The 25,891-nt window shown below is 41.5% G+C and overlaps 1 protein-coding gene and 1 pseudogene across 2 annotated transcripts in view; one reads left to right on the top strand and one right to left on the bottom strand.

Annotated features, from left to right (window-relative positions):
- The window catches only part of LOC308655607 (uncharacterized protein), an 801,622-nt gene that overhangs the window by 610,553 nt on the left and 165,178 nt on the right, over positions 1 to 25,891 (top strand). The gene's annotated exons all lie outside the window — the stretch shown is intronic.
- Positions 7,912 to 8,855, bottom strand: LOC308648540 (olfactory receptor 14A16-like; annotated as a pseudogene). Its single transcript has one exon. The product of its transcript is annotated as an olfactory receptor 14A16-like (transcript).

The following is a 25,891-nucleotide window of genomic DNA, read 5'->3' on the forward strand; positions in this document are numbered from 1 at the left end:
TTCACTTTTTCCAGGTATAATTTTTCTCTTTTGCTTTCTTAGTATTTTCCTTTAGCTTTTTGAATGTATTTAAAGCAATGGATATTAAATCATTGTCTAGTAAATCTGGAGTTGGTGTCTTTAGTATTTGTAGATTTGCATTGTTCCTTTAACTAGACACATTTCCCTGTTTCTTTGTGTGTCATATGATCTTTTATTGACAAGGGGGCTTTTTATAAGACATCAACTATATTCTGCCATTTAAGGCTGATTCTGTGTGTGCTAGAAACATCATTGATCTGAAGGCTCACTGAGAGGCATCTTTACTCAGCTTGTGTCTTCCCTTCCCTGTGCATGTGTCTCCCCACAATCCTCCCAAGGTCATGGATGCTTTTATATGTATTCACTTTCCTGTGATTCTTATCTATTCTTTTTCATAGTGACTGAATGCTCTTTTATGTTCCTTGGCCTAAAATATCTTGCCCCCACATACCTGCAGGTCTCTCTCCTTTGATCTTTCATTCCCATGGTGCCTGCCACAGAAATTGGCAATTTCCAACTTTGGGAAACAATTTTGCTGCTATTGCTCTTTAAAATCTGAGTCAAGTGATACGGAAATAGCTCCTATGATGTCCTACAGATAGGACAGACTGCATCAAATTCTGTCCCTTTCCCTCCATCCCAAGGGAGGAAATTGAGAATAGGACTACTTTCTCTTGTATGTTATGATGTATAAATGTGATAAAGATTTAAAAGGAAAAAAAAAGAATATGAAAAGACTTTACAAATTTCCCTACTAACTGGATGTGAGTTTTTGTTGATTGGACATCCAGAGGGTTCATATGGGTCATTGAAGAATGTCTATAGTTCTCAAAAGGCTAGCCAATCTATAGATTTTCAATATTTTCATGGGGATTGATGGTTTGTTACTGCCTAACCCACGATCTTGCTGACTTCCTATAATTTTGGCTAAAGGAGGGTTTTCCTGGTGTTTGTATTCCATAAGAGAATGTCTAATTTTGTGTAATGTCTAAAGAAAGAAGAATATTTGACCATTTTGATGGCTGGGAAGTGCAAACATCATGGTACCACCATTGAATATAGTAAAACAATGGAGAATCAAAAAGAGAACTGGCCATGTGAAGAAGGGGCACTGTGTGAGCCAGGAGGCATGAGGACAGGGAGGAAGTCATTGGTCACACTTTACAACAACTTGGTCTGACAGGAACGGATCTAGTCCTATCAGAGCCACACTAGTCTCTCAGATGGTGCTGCTCCCATGTGGAATCATTCAAGGCCTCACCACCTCAGGACTGTTCTTGTTTCATATTTTTTATTGGTGCATTATAGTGGTAAATAATGAAACTCATTGTTCATATTCATACATGTGCACATAAAACAATATAATATGCCCCCATCACTCCCCACTTTTCCACTTTCCCCTCTCCTCCTCTCTCCACTGGACACTTTCCTATACTCTACTGTCTCCCTGTGATTTTTCTGAGGTGCACCCCACACACATTTTTGTCCTTTGTAGCTTTCACATCTGAGATCATATATATGACTCTGGACTTTATGCGTTTGGCTTATTTTTCTCCATCTATTTTCTCAAGCTCCATTTATTTTTCTGCAAATGACATAATTTCATGCTTCTTTATGACTGAATAAAAATGTGTATTACCACATATTCTGTATCCATTCATCCAAGGACAGACATCTGCATTGTTTGAATAGTTTGGCTATTATGAATTGTGCTACTAAGAACATGGGTATGCATCTATCAGTACAGTATGCTGACTTTAATGCTTTAGGGTAAACACCAACCATACTGTTAAACTGGGGACCTTCCTCTAGCACATAAAACCTTAAAGGAAATACTCAAAAGACATTCAAAACAGAGCATTATTTGTGTTTAATTATAATAGGGAAATGAATGAAAAGTAACAGCAATGTAGATGGTATTTGATAAGCACAAGACAAACCCAGCATCTTTCATTTTTTAAAAAAAATTAATTCCACATAAGAGTTTTACGTGTGCATTGTTGAATATAAAGAATGGTCATTGTGGTGTGTAGCTAGTAAAGCAAGTGAATATGAAGATGTTAACCTGAGATAAACCCACATGGAGATTGTAGTCTGAGCTTTGATTCTGCTCACTGTTGTTCCCACAACTTCCTGCAACACACCTTCTGGATGCAATATCTAAATGTCTTTTTTTTCTGGAATTCATACATATATGTTCAAAGGAGCTGGAAGTTCAATTGAGATTGTACCCCTCTCAGTCTTTGCCCTTAGTAATTCCTGTGATCTCATCCTCAGGATGAAGAGAGATTACTGTTCCAGTCCTGGGAAACTGGGCATGTGGAAGACAGGCACTGTCTTAGAATCCTAGGTACACATTGTATTGGACTCTATATTCAGCCACCTCTTCTTTTTGCAGATTAATCTCCAATTTGCTGGTGTGTGTGTGTGTGTGTGTGTGTGTGTGTGTGTGTGTGTAGTCATTTATCTGTATATGAGTCATTGTGGATCCCCCACTTTATTTAGAAGTTTGGTAGAATATTCTACTGATGCTCGTAAGTGAGTTTCTTCCCTGTATACTTTTATATATTGGATGTCATCTGGTCTCATTGGGATATCAGGATTCTATAGTCACATTTAATGTGTGAAGAAAGCTTTCCAATGTACTGTCATGTGCAAAAACACATCTAGTGCCTGTAATTTTTGAAGGAAAATCATTTGATGAAGCTCTATCACCACTGGACTGGAGCCATGGACTTAGGAGATGGGATACTTCTGGCTGTCAGTCATTATCTTCAGTTGCTTTTTCTCCTGTTTTCATCTGTTGTTGCACCAGATGGATTTTTTCCAGTAAAAATATAGTTTACTTTTTAAAAATCTTAGCCTGAACAATTTTGTAGTTTTGTTCTATGAACTTTTATCTCTACTCTTTGGTTACACCTGATATTTTTTTCCACTTAATTTCCATTAGTCCTTTAATTTTCATGTATTTTTGCAAAGGTAATATTTAATATAATTGCACATTCTTTAAGGGTATAAAATGCTGTCATTTTAAATATTTGATTTTTCCAAATTTATTTCACTGTTTGAAAATATAAACATAAGTGTCAAATGGAATATATAGTTAATGATTGGGCCATATGTGAAAATAGAGCCCTGATCACTGGTGCACAGGAAGCCAGCCTGCTGAAGACCAGTCCTGTAGAGAGACACCACCACTATAGGGGCGTGGGCACCCAGCACAGGGCCTCACCTTCCCCTGCTCCCTGGGACCATGCTTTCTCACAGGAGTGCTCCAGGAGCTCCTATTTTTCTTTAGTTTTTATTTTCTGCTCAGGGAGATTATGTGGGAAGACATTAGTTAAAACCACACAGAGCACCCAGAGAAGAATCTGCATAAATCTTTTCAGTGCAACGGTGGCTTCAGCTGCAGTGTCTGCACAGCAGTAGGTCCCCAGTCAATGACAGTTGAGGGGTGACTAACATCATTTGCTGAGGGCCCCTTCCCGGCACTTGAATTATTGATATAAGATTTATAGAGACACTGGGCTTGCTTGTTTCTAAACACTGGGGCATGAGCTTGTCACTTGGACCTCTGGGTAAAATGAGAGGCCAAGAGTAAATGGTGACCCCTATAAAATCAAGCAACCTGCGCAGTCTCAAGCCACTGTTTAGAAACTTGCTTAGTGGAGATTTAGACACCAAGAAAGTCTAGGCCAATGCCAAGCTTGCACCCCCTTCTGTTCATCATCAGGGTGTACACTTTCCTCTGGGGAGGTGCAGCTCCTCATGCTTGTCAGTGGGTTACAAGGGCCTTGGTTGATGCAGGTTTGAGAATATTCAAGGATAGGACTTCTGCTTTTCTTCAAATTTTCTGGGTAAACAAATTCTGAATCCTTTGAATTCAGGATACACATGCTCATCGTCATTTATATGATCAACATATTTGCTGCAATCTTTACATCCTAGGCATTGTGTAGGTAGGGAAATTATAACATGCATTAATATTAAAAAATGATTTCCAAAAAGTAAAATAAAATTTCAGTCACTTAAAAGAGAAATTTGCAATATGGGAAAAAATGTCAACATAAAAATTTTTAAAAATCAAGATTTTGTTATTGTACCTATAGGTTCATGAGTGGACTTCACATGAACATTATAGTCTACATCAAAATCAGTATTTAGCTGCAAGGAAATTTAAAGTTTCACAATGGTGTCATGGAATGGATTGCTTGAGAAGGAATTAGTATTATGTGCAATGTATTATAAATGCAATTTATTATAGGTTATTTGGCAGAGATTTTTCAGATATTTAGAAACAGGAGATAGGAAGAGATGTCTTGGACCATGCAGCATGAGGCCAGTTCTGGCCAGGATGGGCCACACTAGTGGTGCCAATGGGTGCCCACCTGCAGCTGACACTGTGTAGGAAATGGTTAGTAAGGAGGAAGCATATTTTCCTCAACTTTAGTGGGGAGCAGGCTGGAGCTCAACTTTAGTTCTTTCTTCATATTATTTAAAAGATATGAAGTCTACATTGATCAAAAGCTTATTTTGTATGTAACTCACAGTTTTTTTTCCTTGTAAAATATTGAAGATAAAAAGTATATGCTTTATATTCAATTTATCATCCTAAACTTAAACAACTCAAACAAGATGCTATAGTTACGATCCACATGTTCTGTGTAATTAAACTAGGGTAACACATGGAAGCTTTTTTTAAAAAAAAATTTTTAGTTGGACACAATATCTTTATTTATTTATTTTTATGTGGTGCTGATGATCAAACCCAGGGCCTCGCATGTGCTAGGCAAGCACTCTGCGTCTGAGCCACAACTCCAGCCCCCACATGGAAGCTTAAAGTGTAATGCTGTGTCTTGAATAAGCATAATGGAAACATGATGTAATGTAATATATATTAATTTCTGTTTAATACCTTAAATTACTTAGTTTCTCTTATTTGCTATAAAATGCATCATCATTTGATAAATTTTATTCATACACCGTGTGTCTTTGTAGGGATTTTCACAACCGTGCATACTTATTGTTGGCTTCCAAAATGCAATAAATGTATGTCTCATAGTAATGATAGGATTTCCATGGGATTTTCTAAACTATGAAATTGAAAGCCTAAACTATGATTATGTACGTCTCATCTGGAAAACCTGCTAGGGTTAAAGGGTTTTCAGACTCTATAGATCACTAGCTCACCCCTATGCACAACACTGGTAAGATGTGCTGAGTGAGTAACCTGAGGTCCGTGCTGCCCGTTGGTGAGTGACCAGGTGCCCAGGGACACGGTGCATGGAGACAGGAAGGGGCCAGACCTACAAACCCTGGGACCGAGGCTGCAGTGAATCAGAACTGACCTGAGCACCGAGGCTTAGAGCAACCTGTGGCATCTCCAGAGAGACAAAGTGAGGAGGCAGCAGGAGGGAAAGAAAACAGACCCTTGGGTCCTCATTGGCTTCCATGTGACACCGAGTGAGCAAAGCATCGAGTGCTGAAGACGGACACAGAGAGATACTAGGGTGTGTTAACACACACTGTGTTCAGCAGCATTGAATATGATTCACGATGAGCATGAGCAGCTGTACATATGATAATGAACCAACATCTGAGGTGCAATGTGAAGCCTGAAATGAGTCCAGTAATGGCCAAACCGCGCCTGCACTGACCTACTACAGATCTAAAGACGATGAAGTTCTCCATCTATGTTTAACTTTCTTTCTGCACCAAGCATATGAGTGACTGATAATAGTGGTTAAAAGTGGCCTACAGCACCACCCAAAGTCAAAGTAAACAATATTCTGCTATTTTGTGTAGTTGAATTAAATTTACTTTGGTTGATACATTAAAAGGACATTGTACATATTCTGAGGCACCATGTGATGTGTGCATTCCTTAACATTGCATAATGTTTAATCAGGATGGACACATCTATTCCTCAAACATTTGCCATTTGTTTATAATGAAAACTTCCAAAATCCTTCTTCCAGGTTTTAGAAATAGACCCTCCAGCGCTGTCATCGATAGTGGCTGCAGAGTAGCAGGGCAGATCTTTGCTCCTGTGTAACTGCACCCACTGACCACCCTGGGCCACCCTCCTTCCTCCCACCCCACTCTCCATCCTCTGCTGACCACCCTGCAGCTCTGCACTCAGTGAAGCAGCTGTCTTTGTTCCAAGTGTGAGGGCGCTGGGCAGCGCTCGCTTGTCTGGGTCTGGCTACTTCACCAAGCACAGTGACCTCCAGCTTCACCTATGCTGCCACAGACTGCAGATTCTTGTCTTTCTGAGGCTCAGTTTTATTCTGTATATAAATGTACCAGCACTGTCATCCACTCATCATACATTTGGTGACACTGAGGACTGAACTTGAGTGCACTCTCCACTGAGCTGTGCAACAGGCCCCCAACCTTTGCATTTTTAATTGTGACTCAAGGTCTTACTAGGTTTCCCAGGCTGGCCTTGTATCTTCTATCCTCATTCCTCAACTTTCCTGGATGTTGGAATTGGAGGCCGCACCTCCTTGGCCTGCCCATTTCTCAAGTGTTTGGTGGACACTCTGGCATCCATTTCTAGGATGCCCTGAATGGAGCTGCAGGACAGTGGTCCTGCTGACCTCCTTCTGCACCCTCATGTCATTTCCTTTGCGTAGGTACTCAGCAGCAAGTCTGCTACAACATATGGTAGTTTTATGTAAAAATAGAATGTTGATAAGATAATAAAAGCAAAAAGATAACATGATATCTTAAGATAATAAAAGGTAAAACAAGGCATGCTTCAATCTTCCCTTCTTCTCCAATGAACACTTATGAAGATGTTTCCTTAAAGAATTTTGTTGCCGCACATCGTTATTTATCTTAAGTCATCAGACAGAAAATGAAGAAGTTCAGTTATAATCTCTCTCTCTCTCTCTCTTTCTCTCCCTCTCTTTCTGTCTCTCCCCATACACCCCCCTTCTCCCCCTCCCATCTCTCTCTTGGCAGGTAGGAGCTGGGAGTAACTCAGCTTGATTTGAAGCATATTTTCCCTGCAGGTAAATGGAAAGATATGAACGTTCAGTGATGAAAGAGAGATATTAATGAGCACATATTTAACAATGTCACTTGGTAGTTCCAAGCAGTGGTTAATGGAATAAAATAAATATATTTTCAAAGTGTTAAGAAAAGTGAATTGTTTTAATATAGCCATTACATTTGCACAAAAATTTTTAAAGAAATTCTTCTAATTTACCACAACACAAAATTGTGTACTGTTGTGACCAGGGGGCATTGCCAGTGCACATGCCCCTATAGTGGTGGGAAAGCTGCCTGTGTGTGAAGAACACGACTACAGGTCACACCTGCCTCCTGCTCAATTGGTATTTAACATATGCTCTTTAGCTGGAGGGATACTTTATTTACTAGGTGTTGTTTTGCATCTTAAGGTATAAGAAATGACTCAGGAAACAATTGCTACAAAGGCAAAGATACAACACAACAGCATCAAGAGTGTCCTACCATGTGAGGGAGGTCCAGACCTCCTGCCCATTTACCAGAAGACTCTGAGGTCACCCAGGGCACGTTTCCTCTTTGGCTTTCAATCAGTGACACCAGAGAGTCCACAGCCTTAGTTGAGTAAGACATTTAAACAACTAACTTGAAAATATCTGAACCCAAGATATATGATTTCATCCAAGAAGCGGAAGACAAGACAGCATGATGGGAAGAGGGGCAGACCCCCAGTACCCCCCTGGCAGTTCTCCTGGACTGCAGTGTGCCAGACCAGGCCCCCCTTCAGTGATAACCCGTCAGTGTCTTTCACTCCAGTTGGATCACGATCAGCACCAAGGTTGCAGGAACCCTGAGACAAGAACAGGCCAGCTTAGAGCAGCCCGGGACATGCACAAACATGGAGAGGGATCTGCTCTATCCGTGGAGGAACAGGAGGATGTGCTGCTTTGTCAGGAGCTTCCCGGTGACCAGCTTCTCCAATCCTGCCTTCATGGCCTTGTTCCTCAGGCTGTAGATGACGGGGTTGAGGGATGGGGGCAGCACAACAGAGACCACAGAGAGCACCAGGTGAGTGGAGGAGGAGGACCCTAGGAGAGGCTTCAGGTAAGCAGTGAAGGCAGTGGAGAGGAGAAGCACTACCACTGCCAGGTGGGGGAGGCAGGTGGAGTAGGCTTTGGCCCTCCCTGCTGTGGACGGGATCCGCCTGACGGTGGAGAAGATGAAGACGTAGGAGACGACGATGCAGGCAAAGCAGCCAGTGTCCAGGATGGCACTTATGAAGATGAGCACGACTTCAGCAGTCACGTTCTGGGAGCAAGAAATAGCCAACAGCTGCGGAATGTCACAGAAGAACTGCTGAATTTGATGGTTTCCACAGTAAGAAAAGGAAAAGGTGCTACAGTGTGCATGGCACATACAAAGCCACTGCTGAGCCAGGACAGAGTGACCATCTGCACACAGGTGTCCCTTCTCATGATGGCTTCATAGTGCAGGGGATGGCGGATGGCAGCATAGCGGTCCATGGACATCACTGTGAGGAGACTCAGCTCTGCAACTGCAGAGAAAGGAACCAGGAAGACCTGGGCCACACAGCCGAGAAAAGAGATGGAGTAGCAGTGGGTGACAGAGTTGGTGACAGCTTGGGGCACCACAGCAGAAATGAGGCAGATATTCCTCAGGAAGAAGTACATGGGCAAATGGAGGCCCGGGTCCAGGGAGGTGATGGTGATGGTGAGGCCATTCCCCACCAGGGCAGCCAGGTAGGCTGCAGCGAGAGCCCCAGCTTGTAGGAGCTGAAGGCTGCATGGGGCAGGGAAACCCAGGAGAAGGAAGCCCGTGAGCCCTGACGTTCTGTTCATTCTTGATGAAATGTTCTGCAATAAAAAGGGCAAGTTGGATGGAAAGATCAGGCTTAATATTTGTTCCTATTTAATGTGTGTGTGTGTGTGTGTGTGTGTGTGTGTGTGTGTGAGAGAGAGAGAGAGAGAGAGAGAGAGAGAGAGAGAGAGAGAGATTTTGGCAGGAAAGGGGATTCAATGTTGGCTGTAACAATAAAGTTTTTCTATAAAATTCCAGTTGATTGATCACATTTTCCATGGTGTCTTATCATGTTTTCTGAGTTTTTTTTCACAAAGTCTGAATGTCCTAATAGAATGCAGCAGCACACAGACACTTTCACAGGAGAAGGGCCAAGCAGCCCGGGCCTCCAGAGAATGGTCCTGCTGAAGTGTGAGGAGTGAAGTCAAGGATGTGCACTGTCCACTACTCACGTGCACACTTATTTCCCAGTCAATGGACTTTGATTCCGAATATTCTTCCACTGTGTCAGTTTCTGTAACAATGTGTGTGTTTCTGTCTTCTCTGTGTGAATGTGCTTTCCTCCTCCTTTAACTTTTCTGAGTCCATTTGGTCACTTTGGTGACTGATTAAACGTCTTAACCCAGATCCTGCCCTTGGCTTTTGTTTCCTCACCTTTCTTCTCATGTTTCATGTTCTTTTATTTTCCTGATTTTTGTTTCTTTCTTTTTTTCTTTGGAGGGACAGCTGTAGCCTGCATTTTGAGACTTATATTTCTACAAAAATACAAAGGCGATAGAGGCAGAAATTCCTGCCAGGCTTTAATTTAAATGCTGATTCACAGCATCCTAATCTGTCACAAAACCAACAATAATAACTGTTCATGAATGATACTGTATCACTTAAGGTCACTGTTACTTGGTTCTTTTTAGTGGTCACATATTGGCAATTTAAACAAATATTATTAACCTCACCATTATTTTCTATCATGTCTTACTCTCTTCCTCATAAGTGAATTAAACTTTCCCTTATATTTTCAATAATCTATTCATTGATTACAGTGTTGTCAGTATCCTGTTTTGCATGATGAGATTGTTGATATTTGCTTTGAATATTGCTATATCCTTAAGCCAAAATTCTACAATAAATTGGAGTCTTTGAAATAAATCCTGAGTTCATGTTTCAGAAATTAGCATAGAAAATATTGTTTTATGCCCTGTCATCTGTATTAAGAAGACTAGGTTTAGAGATCTTAAAATTGACGTCTAATCACCCCAAAAAAACATTTCTTATTAGGACATTTGGATAAGAATTTTCTCGAGACCTATGAAAGTCTTATGAAAATTACAGTCAGCCATAGTCTAAGGGAAAATCGGAACTCTCTGAAGACCTTGTCCTACAGGACGTGGGAGCAGTCCAAAGCTCTTGCAGGCTCTGGGGAACTTGGTGGTGGTGCAGAAGCTGTGGCTTCCCTCACTTCTGGGGGTGCGGAGCCCTGAGCTGCCTGCTGCCTGCGCTGTCAACAGGGCTGTGGAGAGGAGTGAGCACCAGGAGGAGGGTGGGGGTTATGTCTTGCCCTGACCCGAAGGTTGAGTTTGGCATGGGTCCAGAGGGAGATGCTGCCTCTACTGTGACTGTCACCCTGTTCCCCCCAGTGGCTGTCCCTGATGTGGCCACAGTGCCTCTCCCCTGAGCAGCTTCCCACCCTGGAGTAGGGTCCAGAGAGGCCAGTGAGGCTCCGGGACTCCATCAGTCACTGAGGTTCCTGTGGGAGAGACCAGGGGCGAGGCTTCCCCAGGGCTGCTGTGAAGTTCAGGTCCACCTTCACCAGGCTGTCTGTGGCCACGGCCTTGTTTTCTCTGCAAATCCAGAGAGACTAGCCCAGCCTTCTTTATTGGAATCACTACCCTGTTTCCATGGCAGTAGTGACATATTTTTTCAAAACCAATTCCCTTTTCATGAGTAGGTTCATTTCTGGCTCTCGGTTCTGATCCACTGTCCAAATGACCCAGATTTTCTAAGTCCTGTGCTATTTTAGTTGTGTACAGCTCTGTGGTAGGGTTAGAAATAAGGTCTTACGCTTTCCCTGCTTTTGTAGTTTTTGCTCATTATTTCCTTTCTCTCTCTGTGTGTGTGTGTGTGTGTGTGTGTGTTTGCACATGATTTTTAAAATGGTTTATTCTCTGTGAAAAAGGAGAGTTTATACAGTGATTTCATTAAATCCACAGACCTTTGGTTGTGTATATATTATAATGTACTCATTCTTCCAATGAAAATTTTTAATTCTCAGTAACTTCTTTAACCTCCTGGTTGAATTTATCACTACATATTGCTTTGTACCCATTATAAATGGGTTATTTATCTTCATTTTTATGATAGTTTGCTGTTTGGTTACAGCATACTTCAACTTTTTGAATGCTTATTTTGTATTTGTCAACTTTATTGAAAGTGCTATATCAATTTAGCAATTTGTGTGTGTGTGTGTGTGTGCGTGTGTGTGAATTCTATATATTACCTGTGTCCTCAGCAAACTATGATAATTTTTATTCTCTATGTCCTATGTGGATGCATGTTCTTGCTTTATCTCACCTGCTTGTTCTGCAGTCTTTCAATACCTTGCTGGGTAGAAGTTTCAGGAAGGTGCCTTCATGTCTCTTTTGAAACTTCCCAAAGATTCCTCCCCTTTGCACACTGCTGGTCTGAGCAGAGGTTGTGGTTCTTCTGTCCTAGCCTGGGGCAAGTGCATGAGCCTGTGGTTCCTTTCCTCACTCCAGGACTCCTCCTCTGCCCCTCAGCATGCATTCCTTCATGCTGCTTTCCTGTAGGGCTTTGTGTCCTGCAAAAGGGCGTGAGCTCTCCCCTTCAGTGCTGATTGCATTAATTTAGATTTTCTTTCTTTCTACTTGTTAATCAACCTATAGATGTGTTGGTTTGTTTCTTTTTCAAAAACATACTTATTTTTATTAATATTTTGTATTTCTGTTATTTCTGCTTTGATATCTTTTTCTTTCTCTTCTTTTTCTCTCTCAAACCCTCTAGTCCTCCCCTTCTTTATTTCCCCTGCTAACTTTGGAATGAGTTAGTCTATTGGTTTCCTAGTTACTTGAGATACTTTTTTTTACAATTTTTATACTTTCATTTTTTTCCTTGTAAATTGTCTTCTTAGTTTGCTTTGGAGGTACCCCCATATTTTGGCATGATGCTTTTCCGTTTTTATCCATCTCACAGTATTTAGACTTGGCTTTTACTGTTTTATCAACCTACTAGGTGTTCAGAAGTGTATTTTAAAATTTCTCTGTATTTTCATTTGTGATTTTCCAAATTCCTTCCTGTCCTCAGTTTCTGCTCTCATGCCACTGTGGTTCAAAGGAAACCACATATTATTGTAATCTTCCTGAACTTGTTCCTGTGCCATGCCCTAACATGCAATCTGCCTTCCAGAATGTTCTGTCTGTGCTTGAGGAGAAGGTGTGCTCTGTTGCTCTGCCATGGCACGACCTCTACATGTTTGCTAGGCCCATTTGGCCTGAAGTGTTTTTCCAATCTAGTATTTTTCTGTTGGTTTGCTGGCAGTGCGACCTGTGCATATTTGAAATTGAGGTGCTCAGGGCTGGGGATGTGGCTCAAGCGGTAGTGCGCTCGCCTGGCATGCGCGGGGCGCTGGGTTCGATCCTCAGTACCACATAAAAAAAAAAATAAAATAAAATGTTGTGTCCGCCAAAAACTGAAAAAATAAATATTTAAAAAAAAAAAAATTAAAAAAAATAGGGAGAGAGAAGATGGCGGCGGGAAGTGAGTAAGCCGCTCTGAGCCCCGCGCCGCGGCGTCTGAAAAGATGAGGTAAAGATCATTAAAGGAGATCTGTCGACAAAAACCCAGCACCGTGTCATGATAGGGGCCTAGGTGGTGTGAATCAGCCACTAATCCAGCCAAGGTGAAGGGAGTACAGCAGGACTTCAGCGCGAGCAGTAAGGCTGCAGCCCGAGCCGCCCGGCTCCATCAACCCCATCCCCTTCTCCCTCCCCTTCTCCTCTCCGCCTTTCCACCTTGCTTCTTTCTCCCCAGCCGTCTCTCCTCCCAAGCTCAGTCTCTAAATTTAGATCTCAACTTCTTTCCCCCACCCCGCCCGCTCTCCTGCGTGTCCGGTACCGGACCGCGTGGCCTGAGGCGCCGCCTCCCCTCCCCCAACCCGCACCCCCTCCCCGGGGGTCCCGAAGGCCGCCGCCGCTGCCGCCGCCGCTGCCGCCGCCTCCCACAGAGCACCACAGAGCAGACGCTTCACCGCGCGATTGAGCTGCCGAATTATATGAAACAGCTGATAAGATGAGCGACAATTTAAAATCCAAGTGATCCGAGAACACGCACTGAGCTCTGGCCCGCTGAATTCAAACTCCCGGTCACCTGCTTCCCGCAGACAAACAGCTATGACTCGGCATTAATTCATCCTGCTGAAACAACGGGTCAGCCCTTCTCATCCTACGAAGGTAAATGCCTACCGAGCCTTCATAAGTAGTGGCCACAGGTTTGAAACGGGGCTTGGGAGAGAAGGACCCACCCGTAGAATTAGTCTCCCGGCAAAGGGAAAACGTGTCATCAGACTGCTGCGGAGATAACTTTGTTGAAACAGGTGTGTGATCCCATAGCCTTGCCTCTCCACACATCGGGAAAACTCTAAGAGCCCCTCCCAGCTCTCCCCTAAGGGCACCTCCCAGCTCTCTTGTGAGTGCTTCAGCCAGCCCGAGGGAATCAGAGGTGGTGCGGGTCTCACAAGCGGAAATACCGCTCCCACCTGGGCTGATTGCTGAGGCCTCTTGCACCACCTACGGGAAGTGGATACCAGAGGGCAAGTAAAAGCCGCTGAGGATTCTCAGCCCCAAACTCTACAAGCTTAGGGTCTGAGGGAATGGCAAACTGGAAGAGTGTGCCCAGTCGTTCATGAAAACAGGGCTCCCGGGAGCAGCAGACTTGGCGTGTAGCCAGTATTGTGGTGAGAGGGGCCTGGCTAGAGAAAAAGTGGGAAGTGACTAGACACAAGAGGAGGCCCTAGACACTCAGGATTGGAGACTCGCCCAGTCTGGGAGGAGCTGCTGCACAGTGATTGGTTCCCGCGTATTGACAGGAGAAACTTGACCTGGTGGGCACAGCGCCATCTACTGGAAGAGAAGTTAATCAAACTCTAAGACTGCAGTTATTAGGTTTTTTTTTCTTTTTCTTTTCTCCTTTTTTTTTTTTTTTTGATTTAGGTTTTTCTTTCATTTTCATTTTTTTCTTTCTTGTTGTTTTATTAATTTTTTTTTTACAAAATAGTTTTTAAATTTTTTTTCTACTAATTTTAACTTAAATTTTTTTAATTATTATTATTATTTTTTTTAAATCTTTTTCTTTTTTAGTTCCTATTCTTTTTCTTCTTTAGTCTTCTCATTTTTCTTATCCCCCCTTTTTTCTTGAATTCTACCTGCCTACTCTCATTCTCTTTAGAGACTTCTTCCCTTCCATTCAAATACCTTTCCTCCCAAGCATCAAACTAATTTATAGGAGTAAACAGTAACTCAGCAGTCAAACAGAACAAGAAACAACATGAGCAGCTTCAAAAAACAAGGAAGAAAAGGAGTACAAACAACGCAGGACAGCCTAAATATTCAGGAGGACCTAGAGTCATCAGAAAAATGGTCATATAAAGAACTCAAGGAACACCTAAGACAGATGGAATGGAACCTTAAAGAGGATACAAGACAGCAAATTCAAGCAGCGAAAGAACACATTGAGAATGCATTTCACAAACAGATAAAAGAAGAAGTTAAGCATCTTTATCAGGAGATAGAGTCTATAAAAAATAATCAAACAATAATTATAGAAATGAAGGAAACGATAAACCAAATTAAAAACTCAATTGAGAGTATCACTAACAGAGTGGAGCAAGTAGAAACCAGAACATCAGATAATGAAGACAAAATACACCATCTTGAAAAGAGTCTAGCCAACTCAGAAAGGCTGGTAAAAAATCACGAGAAAAACATCCAAGAATTATGGGATAACATTAAGAAACCGAACTTGCGAGTCATCGGGATAGAAGAAGGTACAGAGATTCAAACCAAGGGAATGAGAAACTTACTGAAGGAAATAATTACAGAAAACTTTCCAGAAATAAAAAAGGAAACAGATATACAAATTGAAGATGCATACAGGACACCGAGCACACAAAATCACAGTAGACCAACGCCAAGACACATTGTTATGAAGATATCCAATATACAGAACAAAGAGAAAATATTAAAAGCTACAAGAGAAAGGAGACAGATTACATTTAGGGGTAAACCAATACGGTTAACCACGGATTTTTCATCACAGACACTGAAAGCAAGAAGGTCATGGAACAATGTATTTCAAACACTGAAAGACAATGGATGCCAACCAAGAATTCTGTATCCAGCAAAATTAAGCTTCAGGTATGACAACGAAATAAAAATCTTTCATGATAAACAAAAGTTAAAAGAATTTGCAGCCAGAAAACCAGCATTGCAAAGCATTTTGAGCAAAACACTACACGAGGAAGAAATGAAAAACAATAACCAAAACCATCAGTGGGAAGTGCCGCAGTAAAGACAGAGGGCAAGGGGAAAGACAATCATGGAGAGACAAACTAAATTTTTTTTTTTTTTAAAAAAAGGATAAACAATCAAACATGGATGGAAGTTCAAACCACATATCAATAGTAACTCTGAATGTTAATGGCTTAAACTCTCCAATAAAGCGACATAGGCTGGTATCATGGATTAAAAAAATAAATCCAACAATATGCTGCCTCCAGGAGACACATCTGATGGGAAAAGACATACACAGGCTGAAGGTGAAAGGATGGGAAAAAATATACCACGCACATGGTCCTCGTAAGCAAGCAGGGGTGGCCATCCTCATATCGAATAAAATCGACTTCAAGACTAAGTTAATCAAAAGGGATAAAGAAGGTCATTATATACTGTTAAAAGGAACCATTCACCAACAAGACATAACAATTATCAATATTTACGCACCAAACAATGGTGCTGCGACATTCACAAAACAAATTCTCCTCAAATTCAAGAATCAAATAGACCACAACACAATAATTATGGGAGACTTCAACACACCTCTCTCACCATTGGACAGATCCTCCAAACAAAAGTTAAATAAAGAAACTATAGAACTCAATACCACAATCAATAACCTAGACTTAACTGACTTATATAGAATATATCAACCATCATCAAATGGATATACTTTCTTCTCAGCAGCACATGGATCCTTCTCAAAAATAGACCATATATTATGCCATAGGGCAAACCTCAGTAAATATAAAGGGGTGGGGATAATACCATGCATTTTATCTGATCATAATGGAATGAAACTGGAAATCAAGGATAAAAGAAGGAAGGAAAAATCCTACATCACATGGAAAATGAACAATATGTTACTGAATGATCAATGGGTTACAGAAGACATAAAGGAGGAAATCAAAAAATTCTTAGAGATAAACGAAAATACAGACACAACATATCGGAATCTATGGGACACAATGAAAGCAGTTTTAAGAGGAAAGTTCATCGCCTGGTGGTCATTCCTCAAAAAAAGAAGAAACCAACAAATAAATGAGCTCACACTCCAACTCAAAGCCCTAGAAAAGGAAGAGCAAAACAACAGCAAATGTAGCAGAAGGCAAGAAATAATTAAAATCAGAGCGGAAATTAATGAAATTGAAACAAAAGAAACTATTGAAAAAATTAACAAAACTAAAAGTTGGTTCTTCGAAAAAATAAATAAGATCGACAGACCTTTAGCCATGCTAACGAAGAGAAGAAGAGAGAGAACTCAAATTACTAACATACGGGATGAAAAAGGCAATATTACAACAGATGCTACAGAAATACAGAAGACAATTAGAAATTATTTTGAAAATCTATATTCCAATAAAATAGAGGATAGTGAAGACATCGATAAATTTCTTAAGTCATATGATTTGCCCAGACTGAGTCAGGAGGATATAGACAATCTGAACAGACCAATATCAATAGATGAAATTGAAGAAGCCATCAAAAGACTACCAACCAAGAAAAGCCCAGGACCGGATGGGTATACAGCGGAGTTTTACAAAACCTTTAAAGAAGAATTAATACCAATACTTTTCAAGTTATTTCAGGAAATAGAAAAAGAGGGAGCTCTTCCAAATTCATTCTATGAGGCCAACATCACCCTGATCCCGAAACCAGACAAAGACACCTCAAAGAAAGAAAACTACAGACCAATATCTCTAATGAACCTAGATGCAAAAATCCTCAATAAAATTCTGGCGAATCGAATACAAAAACACATCAAAAAAATAGTGCACCATGATCAAGTAGGATTCATCCCTGGGATGCAAGGATGGTTCAACATACGGAAATCAATAAATGTTATTCACCACATCAATAGACTTAAAGATAAGAACCATATGATCATCTCGATAGATGCAGAGAAAGCATTCGACAAAGTACAGCATGCCTTTATGTTCAAAACATTAGAAAAACTAGGGATAACAGGAACTTACCTTGACATTGTAAAAGCTATCTATGCTAAGCCTCAGGCTAGCATCATTCTGAATGGACAAAAGTTGAAGGCATTCCCTCTAAAATCCGGAACAAGACAGGGATGCCCTCTATCTCCACTTCTATTCAATATAGTTCTCGAAACACTGGCCAGAGCAATTAGACAGACGAAAGAAATTAAAGGCATAAAAATTGGAAAAGAAGAACTTAAATTATCACTATTTGCAGATGACATGATTCTATACCTAGAAGACCCAAAAGGGTCTACAAAGAAACTACTAGAACTAATAAATGAATTCAGCAAAGTGGCAGGATATAAAATCAACACGCATAAATCAAAGGCATTTCTGTATATCAGCAACAAAACTTCTGAAATGGAAATGAGGAAAAACACTCCATTCACAATATCCTCAAAAAAAATAAGATACTTGGGAATCAACCTAACAAAAGAGGTGAAAGATTTATACAATGAAAACTACAGAACCCTAAAGAGAGAAGTAGAAGAAGATCTTAGAAGATGGAAAAATATACCCTGTTCATGGATAGGCAGAACAAACATCATCAAAATGGCGATATTACCAAAAGTTCTTTATAGATTTAATGCAATGCCAATCAAAATCCCAACAGCATTTCTTGTAGAAATAGATAAAGCAATCATGAAATTCATATGGAAAAATAAAAGACCCAGAATAGCAAAAGCAATTCTAAGCAGAAAGAGTGAATCAGGCGGTATAGCGATACCAGATTTCAAACTATATTACAGAGCAATAGTGACAAAAACAGCATGGTACTGGTACCAAAACAGGCGGGTGGACCAATGGTATAAAATAGAGGACACAGAGACTAACCCACAAAAGTTACAACTATCTTATATTTGATAAAGGGGCTATAAGCATGCAATGGAGGAAGGATAGCATCTTCAACAAATGGTGTTGGGAAAACTGGAAATCCATATGCAACAAAATGAAACTGAATCCCTTTCTCTCGCCATGCACAAAAGTTAACTCAAAATGGATCAAGGAGCTTGATATCAAATCAGAAACTCTGCGTCTGATAGAAGATAAAGTTGGCTCAGATCTACAGATTGTGGGGTCGGGCTCCAAATTCCTTAATAGGACACCCATAGCACAAGAGTTAACAACTAGAATCAACAAATGGGACTTAATTAAACTTAAAAGTTTTTTTTCAGCAAAAGAAACAATAAGAGAGGTAAATAGGGAGCCTACATCCTGGGAACGAATTTTTACTCCTCACACTTCAGATAGAGCCCTAATATCCAGAGTATACAAAGAACTCAAAAAACTAGACAATAAGATAACAAATAACCCAATCAACAAATGGGCCAAGGACCTGAACAGACACTTCTCAGAGGAGGATATACAATCAATCAACAAGTACATGAAAAAATGCTCTCCATCTCTAGCAGTCAGAGAAATGCAAATCAAAACCACCCTAAGATACCATCTCACTCCAGTAAGATTGGCAGCCACTATGAATTCAAACAACAACAAGTGCTGGCGAGGATGTGGAGAAAAGGGTACACTTGTACATTGCTGGTGGGACTGCAAATTGGTGCGGCCAATTTGGAAAGCAGTTTGGAGATTCATGGGAAAGCTGGGAATGGAACCACCATTTGACCCTGCTATTGCCCTTCTCGGACTATTCCCTGAAGACCTTAAAAGAGCATGCTACAGGGACACTGCCACATCGATGTTCATAGCAGCACAATTCACAATAGCTAGACTGTGGAACCAACCCAGATGCCCTTCAATAGACGAATGGATAAAAAAAATGTGGCATCTATACACAATGGAGTACTATGCAGCAATAAAAAATGACAAAATCATAGAATTTTCAGGGAAATGGATGGCATTAGAGCAGATTATGCTTAGTGAAGCTAGCCAAACCCTAAAAAACAGATACCAAATGTCTTCTTTGATATAATGAGAGCAAGTATGAACAGAGCAGGGAGGAAGAGTAGGAAGAAAAGAGTAACATTAAACAGAGACTTGAGATGGGAGGGAAAGGGAGAGAAAAGGGAAATTGCATGGAAATGAAGGGAGACACTCATTGCTAAACAAAATTACATATAAGAGGTTGTGAGGGGAATGGGAAAATAAACAAAGAGAGAAATGAATTACAGTAGATGGGGTAGAGAGAGAAGATGGGAGGGGAGGGGAGGGGGGATAGTAGGGGATAGGAAAGGTAGCAGAATACAACAGTCACTAATATGGCATTATGTAAAATTGTGGATGTGTAACTGACGTGATTCTGCAATCTGCATTAGGGGTAAAATTGGGAGTTCATAACCCATGTCAATCTAATGTATGAAATATAATATGTCAAGAGCTTTGTAATGTTGTGAACAACCAATAAAAAAAATGTAAAAAAAAAAAAAAAAAAAAAAAAAGAAATTGAGGTGCTCAGTTCCCATGCTGTCAAGGAACTAATCTTTCCTGCCTTCCCATCCCTGATGTGTGTTTCCCTGCGTGGGTGTGTGACATGATGTGTGCTGGGTGTTACATCCTCTTGAGGAGCTGAAGGCGTGTCATTACTGGACTTTGCCTCTGCCTGTCCTTAGAGTCTGGCTGAGGTGTATACAGCTGCCCTTGCTCTCTTTGGCCTTCATAACATACAACACCCTCCCTGTGCCATTGCCTCACTCTGTCTTCACAGTGAGGTGAGTCTTCAGGAGGCAGCTCATAATTAAACTTCATGGTTTCATAAATTCAGCCCCTCTGTTCAGGTTGCAGAACTAAATCCACTTACACTCAAGGAATCATTGACAGGAGAGGACTGATTTCTAACATTGACCCTCTCTTCTTGCCTGCCTGCAGTTTGATATTCCTGTCCTGGTAACCTTTGCATGTTTTACATTCCTTCCTACTGAAGGTATTTGCTTTGAGGTTACTATGAGGTTTCAGTGGAACCTCATATTGTTCTAACAATTGCCTACAAGCTGATAACCACTTAATTCGATTGTAAACCAATCTGCACTATCTCCCATCCCACATCTTATATTTTAAAATAACAAAATTATGGCAGTACTTGTTATTGAACTAGGGGCACTTTACCATGGACCCATATCCCCATTGCTTTTTAAAAAACTTATGTTTTGAGTCAGGCTCACTAAATTATCCATAGTGGCCTCAAACTTGTGACATTCCTCCCTAGCTCCCAAGTAGCTCATTACACACACCACAGGCTCAGCTGTGTGCTTCTCTCTCTTATTTTTATTCTACAGGACAAATTTATTTAGCACCACTCAAGAAACACCCTCTTTGGCAAAGTAGACACAGCTGAGAGACTTTAATTTTTGGAATTTATTAATGCACATACATACATACACCTGTGTATGTACATAGGTAAATCTCTAAACCGTCTGCATACCTAAGCACCTCCCCTCCTAGAATCTGATAGACCCTCCACATGAGCTCCTGTTCTGTAGCCATTTAAACTCCTGCATTATCAACCTCTACCATGTATTTTATTAAAAATTCTATTACTAACTGGCATTTCCATGTTTTCCAGGAATTGTTCTGTTTCAATGTCTTTCAAATTTCCCAAGGTGCCCCTAGAAATTCTCAGGCCATAGTATCTATAAATAAAATATCCATGGAGTGGTACAAGGACAACTCTCTAGAGAGCTCCAATCCCATTATCTCATTTTCCCTGCTGGTGTGAAGTAAGGTCAGTACTTGTTATTTAATAGACATGCAGAAGAACCAGCCAACTCCCCCATCTCCAGCCTTCTCCTCCCTAGGACTTGCTGACCTGCTGATGAGGAAGTTCTGCTCTGTCCTCACCTGGATGTGTCTACATACAAAAAGTAAGTCTTGCTCCGTGCGAGATCTGATTAACTGAGACAAAACCTCAGTGGTTGCCTCACTGCAAGTGATGTCTTTAGTTTGTCTTTCATTGATTATAGAATGTTGCAGGGCTAGAGATTAGACAGACTCTGATAAAATGGGTATACTATCTCTATTTTACAACCACTCAGAGCTCAAATTCACGCCTGCATCTGCACACCAGCTATGCACAAGCACAACACACCTACTTCTAGTTTACCAGTCTTTTATATTCCAGATGGGAATCACTGCTAATTCCTATTTCTGCAGCTGTTTAAATGATTTCATCTCTGTTTTGGAATGTTGAAAGCATCAAATGGCTCTTCCGGTGTAAAGATGAGAATAAAGATTCACATGTGTTTCACTATCATGATCTTCTTGAAGATGTCCACAAATGACCCTGTTTTAGGTTCCCATGTTTTTAGGAATTATGACCTAATGCACACTGCCTCTAATAAACACGCCTCAGAAGTTAGGGACTGACTTGCTTAATGTGCACCTCTGACTGCTGTAGTAGAATCAGGTCTCACTAGAGAAGCATGGGGTGAACCTGTCTCCAGAAAACCCCAAATGTGCAGAGAAAAGATATGAAGTGCTCACACTTAGTGACCATAGATAATGCACCAGCTGCTTTTAGAGAACTGCCCTTGAAGACATAGAATTCTGTTTAGCAGGAGATTATCTACAAGTACATTGGACACTCGAGACATCATAACCATGAAGACACTGGAGGGCTGGAGTCCTTGAATGACTGGCTATGGTCCAGGCAGAGATGGTCTTTCTGTGTGGTTTGTGGTCATCAGATAATCTTTGTGGGGATATTTGAAAAAAAAAGAAGAAAGAAATTAAAAGACTGATTGTGCCTGCCCTTGTAAAGCTGAAGTGGGTACAGGGTGGAAGGCAGCCTGAGTTGTCTGAACGGGGCAATGGGCTATCATAGGAGGACAGGAAGGATGAATTCAGGCAGGACGGTGGCAGGTGGGATTCCAGGGACAACAACAGCAGTGGCCCCATAAGAAGAATGTGCCTCTGCTCTGAGCAGCTTCAGTTCAGGGCCACCTGCCTGCCCTCTCCAACACCTAGCAGCACTCTGAAGGAAAGTGCAGATTCCCGAAAGTGCAGGAACATGAGGTGCTCCCCTCTGGGTTGCCACACCTGTTTCAAACTATTATTTCAAATGTGTTTTCATGATTTATTATGTGCTAATGGAAGCAGTGCTTTCTCTTTTGCAATTACATACACATTGAAGCAGAAAGGCAGGTCAAACTGCTATTAACCCTTGGGAACAAATGCATTCATGGGCCAGGGAAAGCAGCAGCATGCTCCCATAAAACATTGCTTTCATTGGTTGGCATCCTCTAGAAAGCAGAGTATGTGAGGACCCTGGGTTAATGTTTAATTTTGTTAATAAAGAGAATGATGTTTTACTGTTTAGAAGGCACAAGTTGTCATGTTGGAAATTCTCCCCAACACAATCTTAATTTCCAGAGCTTCTGATATTTGCAAACATCTGAACTTCACTGACTCCTGGTGAGACCCACTGTACTCTGCTTTCCTCGACATACAGTTGGTTAAAAGGTTTGGTCATCCACCCAAGAACACATCCCACACTCAGGAGTTGACATCTCTCTCTTCCCTTATCCAGGGGTGGCCTCTATCATCCAGGGTTCCTCAGGTCCTCCTGGGATGAGGGAGGACTAGGGAGGTGGTTCAGGGAGGGAGAAAGGGGACATCTTGTCCCCAGCTCTGCTGGACTAGCCTCAGCCCAGGTACACAGACACTCTCCCCTGCTCCTTGAACCTTGAAGCAGGAGCCACAGACTCGCCTGGTCTCTCTGACTTGAGCCGGTATGGGCATCCTGCTGACCACTGCTGAATCCCTGACCAGCCAAGAGCTCATACCCTTCTGGTTTCCCCCAGGATCTTGCTGCTCGCTCATACACACACTACTCCTTGAATTACTTTTCCTTGCATCTGACAGAGAATTATGTGACAAGCTGCATCAGGAATTCCAGGTAGGAGAAGACCCTGGGGTACCTCCCACACACAATAGGTATTCTAGTGGTTGAACTCTGAGCAAGTTGCCATTTCCCAAGTATTTCACCGATATCTCTGTCCTAAGGAAAATTCCAGCACTGCCTCCAACAGATTCCCAGAGTTGTAACTCAAGCAGCATCCTCACCTGTATCAATGCTCTTTAGTGTCCTCCAAGTCCAGTTCTACCTACCCACTGACCATTGGGAGGAGGACCAACTGTTCTCTTTCAATTCTTACTAATTTTGAATACTGAGGGGAGCTGTGGGAATCAGAGATGGGGTTGTGACCTTGGCTCTGCAGTTCTGCAGCATATAGGGAATGTCTTCTCTAGACTTTGGGTAAATTAGGGAAGGAAGGGCTCAGAGCGGCAGATGAGCTTCTATCAGGCAATAGTATTCAACAACTGTCTCAAGCATATTTCATTCTGGGGTTATGATGACTGCAGGGTTCTTGACTGTCCTATGCAGGAGGTTGCACACTCACACAGCTGGAAATACTAGAGCTAGCTCCTGCAGAACCACGTCTAAAGCCGAGTGTGTGAAGGGTAACTTCCACCAGGTTGCACTCAGGCTGCTCCCTCCTTTATTCTCTGCTGAGCACAGACTGCACATAGGGAAAGAGGCCTGTCTTGCTCTGGAGGATCAGGCCCGCAGAGGGAGAAGACAGCAAGTAGGAAACAGACACTAACCAGACCCCTAGGAGCAGGGATTTGGTGCGCACACCTGGGCTCAGGGCTTAAGTTAAGTTCCTGCATTCAGTCAAAGACAGTTTCCCTGGGTCCTAGCAGAGCAGTTTTATAAAAGATCCCACAAAATTGAATTTTATGTATTCTAATTTCAATATGTTCATTGTGTTCAACTTGACTTCAATGTGTTTGAGGATAGGAAGCAATTCTAGGACTCCTCCACAGGAGGTGACAGTGGAGAAAAGTTTGCATGGATGTATTTAAATTTTATTGAATGTTGGAATAAACTTAAATTTCCTAACTTTAACCAACTTCCAAAGTGAATAAGAATTTCCTATGAAAGTGTTGTTGATGGGCAGCTGTCAGAGCTTTGTCATAGGGCCTGGCTGGAAGAGTTAAGCCTTGAGTCAGGATTCTCAGTCACTCAGCTGAGGAGACCTGGGAATAAGAATGGGCCTGCAGGAGGAGGTGAGCTGTGGCCACTCCCCAGCACCTTCCTGCTGCTGCATCACAGCAAGTGTCCTGTCCTGTCTAAAAAATGAGGCTTGAGGGACATCATCCCCCAACAGGGGTTAGGAGCCAGAACTTCACTATGGCACTGCTTGACACATCTATGCAGAGAAAAGCAGCTGTTTAAACCTCAGATTTGCTAGGTATGTGTTTTTGATCTTCCCTTGTTTGTAAAATATATCCATGTTAACTAAATATGCTATTCTGTAGTAAGTACAGTCTATAAGATTTTGTGAATTATATTAAATATTCCATATTTTAAATTAAATTAATAAAGTATATATGTAAGACTTTCCTTTTAGAAATTTGACACTAATTTTTTTACTAAATAATTTTAATGATTTTATTGGTGCATTATAGTTATATATGATAGTAGGTTTTATTTTGAAATATTAGTATGTGCATGAAACTAAACTGCCACCTTTCAGCCCCCTGTACTTCCCCTTCCCCTCCCCTTTCCTATTCTCTGACCTCCTTCCTGTTGTAATGGACTTCTTTCTATTTATTTGTTGTTTTTTAAATTAGCACTGGGCAGATAAACATAAGGGTGGCCTTCCCTGGGGGTTTACACATGTGCACAGAATAGTTTGCTGAATCTCATTTCTCAGCTCCTCCTCTCCCACTGTCTTCCCTTCTTGAGGTCCACTCTTTCCCCCATTCCTTATTTTGTTCTAACCCACATAAGAGAGAAAACATTCCACCCTTGGTTTTCTTACTCTGGCTTATTTCACTCAGCATGAAGTTCTCCACCTCCATCCACCTACCAGTAAATGACATCATTTCATTCTTCTTGGTGGCTGAGCAACCTCAGCCATATTAGTCCACATTTTCTAGATCCATTCATGTCTTCACAGGCTCCTGGGCTGATACCCTACCTTGGCTCTTGGGAGTCGTGCTGTAAACGTGGATGGATGTGGCTGTGTCACTATACTAGGCCAATTTTAGTTCTTTTGGATGAATACAAAGGAATTGGAGAGCAGTTTCATTTCAGGGTTCCATTCCTAGTTTTTTATTATAGCTAGTGTTTTCCAAAGTATTATTCCATGCTGAAGTAAATACATGAGACCTCTTACCTGAATTACACATGGCACAAAGAACAAGCATCTTCTAAAACAGAAGTCTTTGCCTCTGTAGGTCACAGACTGAGCTCTGAGGAGTGGACTTCTATTTTATTCTTTCAGAGACAAGAAGCCCCTCCAATCTCCTTTTGGATGATGTCTGCAGTATATAGAGACCCAGCCACACTTCACAAAGAGACGGAATCCCGAATGGCGGGAACACATTCCTGTCCTTCTCCTGTGCACTCTGCTAAAAGGTTTGCTGCAGAGAGACTGCATTTCATTCTCTGTCCTAACCCCTTCTCTTCTACTCCTCCTCCTGATCTGTGCCTCCTTCCTCCTTTCCTTTTGTTCATTGTGTTTTTTAGATCTTATTCGCTAGAAGTTGGGGTTGTCCTTGTTG

This window comes from Spermophilus citellus (assembly GCF_964194105.1).
Source record: "Spermophilus citellus genome assembly, chromosome: 1".
Taxonomy (NCBI): Eukaryota; Metazoa; Chordata; class Mammalia; order Rodentia; family Sciuridae; genus Spermophilus; species Spermophilus citellus.